The sequence below is a fragment of the Chamaea fasciata genome, unplaced genomic scaffold (genome assembly GCF_029207755.1).
Source record: "Chamaea fasciata isolate MVZ Bird 193981 ecotype frontalis unplaced genomic scaffold, bChaFas1.0.hap1 SCAF_27, whole genome shotgun sequence".
In the NCBI taxonomy this organism is placed as follows: domain Eukaryota; kingdom Metazoa; phylum Chordata; class Aves; order Passeriformes; family Sylviidae; genus Chamaea; species Chamaea fasciata.
In genome coordinates this window covers 2,346,855-2,353,247 of record NW_027094112.1, presented here as the reverse complement: position 1 = coordinate 2,353,247, position 6,393 = coordinate 2,346,855, and positions in this window count along the sequence as shown.

Genomic DNA, 6,393 nt, shown 5'->3' with positions numbered 1-6,393 from the left:
CTGAGGTGGGATTAATTCAAACAGTCTTTTTTAACATACCTCTCATGTGTACTTCAGGGACTCTATCTTTATTCACTGTATGTAAGGATTTAGATTGGGCAGGACCAGCTTGATTGATGGACTTTTGGGTATTGACTATTTAGGTGGCTTTTGCTAAGTTTTGTTTTCAATTTTTGAAGGTTTTTTCACTAAGTGCTTTAAGGGTAGTTTTAAGCAGTCTATTGCAGCGTTTTACTTTCTCAGCAGCTGGTGCATGGTATGGGATATGGTATATCTATTTGATTTCGTGTTTTGTGGCTCAAGTGCTTATGAGGCTATTTTTGAAATGAGTCTCGTTGTCTGACTCAATTTTCTCAGGGGTGCTGTGTCTTTACAGGACCTGCTTTTCTAGGCTTAAGATGGTGTTCTGAGCAGTAGCATGAGGCACAGGGTAGGTCTTTTGCTATCTAGTGGTTGCTTCTACCATGGTGAGCACGTAGCGCTTGCTTTGGCGGGTTTGGGGAAGGGTGATGTAGTCAATTTGCTAGGCTTCTTCATACCTATACTTTGACTATTGTCTGCTATACTACAGAGGTTTCACTCGCTTGGCCTGTTTGATCGCAGCACAGGTTTCGCAGTTATGGATAGCCTGGGAGGTGCTGTCTATAGTAATGTCCACCCCTCGGTCACGAGCTTATCGATATGTTGCATTTCTCCCTTGATGACCAGAGGCATCATGAGCTTAACGAGCTAGGAATAATTTTTCTTTGTGCTGCCAGTCTAGATCAACCTGAGATACTTTCACCTTGGCAGCTCGATCTACCTGCTTGTTGTTGTGATGTTTTTCATTAGCCTGACTTTTGGGTACGTGCGTATTTACGTGTCGAACTTTCACGGTCAGCTTTTTTACTTGGGTGGCGATGTTTTGCTAAATCTCAGCAGCCCAGATGGGTTTTCTTCTGCGCTGCCAGTTGGCTTTTCTCTAGCGGTCTAGCCATCTTTACAGAGCATTAGCTACCATCTATGAGTCAGTGTAGAGATAGAGCTTTGGCCACTTCTTTCGTTCAGCAATATCTAAAGCTAGCTGGACAGTTTTAAGCTCTGCGACCTGACTCGATCTACTTTTTTTCTCGGTAGTTTGTGCAACTCGTCGTGTGAGGCTCCATACAGCAGCTTTTTACTTCTGGTTAGTACCTACAATTCGGCAGGAACTGTCGGTGAAAAGGGCATATCGTTTCTCACTTTTTGGTAGTTTGTTATATGGTGGGGCTTCTTCGGCCCGTGTCACTTGCTCTTCCTTTTCTTTAGAGGATAATCTAAAGGTTTTACTTTCAGGCTAGTTTGTTATAATTTCTAGAATCTTAGGGCGATTCAGGTTTCTAATACGGGTGCGCTGCGTGATTAGGGCGATCTATTTGCTTCACGTGGTGTCGGTGGCGTGATGTGTGGTAGGAACTTTTCTTTTGAACATCCACTTCAGCACCGGTAGTCGAGGTGCCAGAAGCAGCTGTGCTTCAGTACTAATCACCTCTGAGGCAGCTTGGACTTTTTCATAGGCGGCTAAGATTTCTTTCTTTGTGGGAGTGTAGTTGGCTTCGGATTTTTTGTAGCTTCGGCTTTAGAATCTTAGTGGTCGTTTCTGAGTCTCACTTGGCACTTTCTGCCAAAGGCTCTATGACAGACTGTGGCTCCCGGCTGCAGAGTAAAGCACATTCTTCACCTCTGATCTCGTCTTGATTGGGCCAAGGGCTACCGCATGAGCGATTTCCTGCTTGATTTGGGCGAAAGCTTGTTGCTGTTCTGGGCCTCAGTGGAAATCGTTCTTCTTGCGGGTAACCAGGTAGAGAGGGCTCACGATTTGGCTATACTCGGGAATGTGCATCTTCTAGAAGCTTATGGCACCTAGGAAAGCTTGTGTTTCCTTTTTGTTGGTCGGTGGAGACATTGCAGTGATTTTATTGATGATTTTAGTGGGAATTTGACGCTGTTTATTTTGCCACTTCACTCTCAGAAACTGGATCTCTTGAGCAGGTCCCTTGACTTTGCTCTTCTTGATGGCGAAGCCGGCCTTCAGGAGAATCTGAACGATCTTCTCTCTCTTCTTAAAGACTTTTGTTGCAGTGTTTCTCCACACGATAATGTCGTCAATGTATTGCAGGTGTTCTGGAGCCTTACTCTTTTTCAGTGCAGCCTGGATCAGTTTATGGCAAATGGTGGGACTGTGCTTTCACTCCTGGGGCAGTCGGTTCCAGGTGTACTGCACGCCCCTCTAGGTGAAGGCAAACTGAGGCTTGCATTCTGCTGCCAGAGGAATGGAGAAAAAGGCATTTGCAATATCAATGGTCGCATACTATTTTGCTGCCTTGGATTCCAGCTCATACTGAAGCTCTAACATGTCTGGTACGGCAGCGCTCAGTGGTGGTGTGACTTCATTCAGGCCACGGTAATCCACTGTCAGTCTCTATTCTCTGCTGGACTTACGCACGGGCCATATAGGGCTATTAAAGGGTGAACGAGTCTTGCTTACTACTTTTTGGCTTTCTAGCTCACGAATCATCTTATGGATGGGGACTACAGAGTCTCTGTCGGTGCGATATTGCCGACGGTGCACTGTTGCTCGGGCAATCGGCACCTGTTGTTCTTCAACTTTCAGTAGTCTTACAGCAGAGGGGTCATCTGAGAGTCTAGGCAAGGTACTCAGTTGTCTGATGCCTTTTGTCTCTAGAGCAGCTATGCCAAAAACCCAGCGGTATCCTCTTGGGTCTTTGAAATACTCATTTTTGAGATAGTCTATGCTCAAAATGCATGGGGCCTTTGGACTAGTCACAATGGGGTGTTTCTGCCATTTTTTTTCAGTTAGACTTACTTCAGCTTCCAGTACAGTCAGCTTCTGGGATCTTCCTGTCACTCTAGAAATGGAAATGGGTTTTGCTTTCACGTACTTTGATGGCATCAGAGTACACTGAGCACTGGTATCAACCAGAGCTGTATATCTTTGTGGGTCAGATGTTCTAGGCCATCGGATCCACACAGTCCAGTAGATCTGATTGTCCTTTTTTTCTACCTGGCTAGAGGCAGGGCCTCCTTATTCTTGGTCATGGCATACATTGCTCTCTTCTTGTAAATATGTTTCTGAGGTTTTTTCAAGAGGATCAGTCATATCATCATTTTTGTACTGTTTGGAGTTCTGTGCACGAGAGACCGGAGCAACATTGATTCTAGATGGGCTTTTTGTGGTAGGTGTTTCTCTTTTTAGTTCACGTACCCGGGCTGCTAAGGAGGAGGTGGGTTTTCCATCCCACTTCCTCATGTCTTCTCTATGCTCCCGAAGAAAAGACCAGAGGTTACCTCGTGGTGTGTATCCTTTCTCTCTGGCTGGGGAGCGCCTGCTCCTAATGGCAGAGACTCTCATTGGCTCTGGCTGGATATGGTAAATTTCTTCCTTAAGTTCTTTTTTCAGTTTTTGATGGCTTTTTTCAATCAAGTTCTGGACTTGCTTAGCCAGTTTTGTTTTTACAGACGAGACATGGGTACGAACTGGAGCAGTGACAGTGTCCTCGTAAATTCTTAGTTTATTAGCTAAGACACTTACCTTGTCTTCACCTTCTCTCTATTGCAGGGTTGTCAGGTAACGTGAGTACATCTCGGGTCCAAGCTGTGCAAATCTCAACCACATCCGTGATGTGCACTGGACACTATCTGGGTTTTTAGGAAATCTCTTATCTTCTAAAAAAAATGATTTCTAACACAGCTAATTTTCTCAGGCATCGGATACTTTGTTTTATTGTGTTCCATTTTTCCTGGTGCACTTGGAGGTCTTCTTTACAAAGGTATTTATCTTTTACACTTGTTAGCAGTCGCTGCCAGAGGCTGAGAGGTTCTTGGCTTTTCCCAATTTCCTGGTCAATGACCACATCTTGGGACAACGATCTCAGTTGCCTGGCCTCACTTCTATTTAGAATGGTGTTATTGGCTGCAGCGTCCCAGATGCGGAGCAGCCAGGTCAGGATGGACTCGTTGGTCTGGCGGGTGAATTCTTTTCGCAGGTCACGCAGCTCACCCAGAGATAGAGAGCGAGTGACGATTTCTGGCTCTGTCTCTTCTGCTGATTGTGAAGGTCCTGCTGCACCCTCATCAGTCACTATGCGGACTGATTTGGTCTTTGATTTCTTCTTCTGAACGGGGGCAACTGCTACTGGTTTAGGCTGTTCTGGTTTGGTGATGGTTTGTGTGGAGATGCTGATGGCACCCTTAGTCTTTTTCTCCTCTGTGACAGTCTGCGTAGATGTGGACACTGTTGCCTCACTTTTGGCTTCTTTTTCTTCTGTGACGGTCTGTGTAGATGAGGACATTGTTGCCTTGCCTCTGGTTCTTTTTACTTCTGTGACACTCTGTGTAGACACTGATATTGTTGCTCTGCTTCTTTTTCTCTCTTCTTCTTCTTTCAGAACACGCTGTATCACACCATGTAGTGTTTTGATTCTAAGCATGGTGCGGGCCGTGCAGAGAAGACAAAGCAGGACTAACAACAACATTATGCTGTCCTTGGCATCCAGAGGGTATTTCATATTTTCAAAAACTGCTGTGTCATGCCTGAAAAGCTGGAAAAAATCATTCTTCACCCCTCCCCACAGGGGCTGGGTGAGATTGTTGAGGCCCCAGATGTAGCATTCTAGACTAGAACAAGAAAACAAAAGTGGGTGTATATTCTGAATAATGTTCATTGCCTCGGAGTTTATTAAGCAATGGACATAATAGACCACTAAAGCGATTTTAGTACCATACCCTGGTCTACGCAGGAGCATTAAGACTGGCAGATAGTACTTCAGTTGTGGAAAAATATAGAGAGATAGATATAAGACACATGTAAGCATGTTGAGCATCATAGTGAACAGGTGTCTTCTTCAATACAAAATTGTAATTCTGACTTTTTTCAGTGTCTTGTGCCCCACGTTGGGCGCCAAAAAATGTAGTAGTTTGAAGGCAAAACAAATGAGAGGCTCCAAGTCAGAGATACAATTTAATAGAAAAAAAAAAAAAGAAAGAAAGTAAAATAAAATAGATGCAATAATACAAAAGACCACTGACAGAGTCAGAATACAACCTGAGCGTAGTGATGGAAGCAGTCCAGATGAGGTGGTCTTCCTGAAGCAGTGATCCTGTAGAAAGGTCTGGTAGCTCGGGTCCTCTGGGAATCCAGTGGGTAAGCGCGCCTCTGGTGTTCAGAGTCTCAGCTTATATCCAGGCTGGAATGCTTGGTTTCTCCCTCTGGGCGGAGCATCCCACAATGGGATGGTGAGTTATGTGATAAGGCCTGATGGGCCCATTAACAGGAGGTAGTCCAGGAGGGGGTTATCTGTGAGCTGTGTAGCAAAGGTGCTGATGGCTCATTAACAGAAGATAAGCCAGAGTGGAGGAGGCAGGGAGCACTGCCTCACCTGGTTTCAACAGTTCATGAAGATGGTGATAGAATATACTTCAACCCAGGACATTCCTATAAGTGGGATGCTTCTCAGAGCCAGCAAACCCTCAGGTTTGCTATACCAGGAGGGTCATTGAACCTCAACCTTCAGTCGTTTTGTCTAAGGGAGTGTTCTCAAAATATGAATCTGCCTGAGAGATTGGGAAGTATGAAGTGCTTGAGAACATGGTTCTGGGTCTCATTGGAAACTCAAGATCAAAATACCGATTAACTGCTCCCCCTGACAAATGTTATGATGGTAGAATGCACTAAATGAGCATTTTACTGGATTTCCATTTCTCATGAAAATTTCACACAGCTTCTGCAAGGACTGAGGGTCTTGTCTGGGGTTCTGCAGGGCCTGAGGACATGGTCTGAAAAACTTTAATGCAGCCCACCTTACTATGTCCTCAGCAGAGGCTCTCTTGAAGCCAGCTGGAATCCAGCCAGGGGGAGAAAAGCCTTCTTTCCCCTCAGGATGTGGTTAACTTGTTTTTTCAAAAGCAGGGGAGGCTTAATCCTGCCTGGGGTAACTGAGTCAGAAATGGTGACCACAGCATCCTGCCTCTAGCTTGTGAGAGGGCCATGAGCTGGGGAAGGTGTGTGCTGGGCTCTGTTAGGTAGAACCAAGTTGCCATGGGAACTATCACTCCATCAAACCACTTGATATTATTTTTTGGTGGCCTCTTCCTCCTATCACTGAGTGCAGAACAACAGCAGGGTTTCTTCTCTGCTGATGTGAGCATTTTCCTGCCTCATGCCTTCAGCAAGGACTCTCCTCACTGAGGTTTTTGAATGTGCCAGAGAGACACTTCCCTGCACAGAGTCTGGAAAACTCAAATTCTGCCAGCAGGAAATCTGTGTTACCAAAACTGTGTTTCTAATCCCTGTGGGCTTTAGGTGAGTTGGATTTCAGCAATCTCCATCCCAGCTTGTGGAGAAAAAGCACAGAA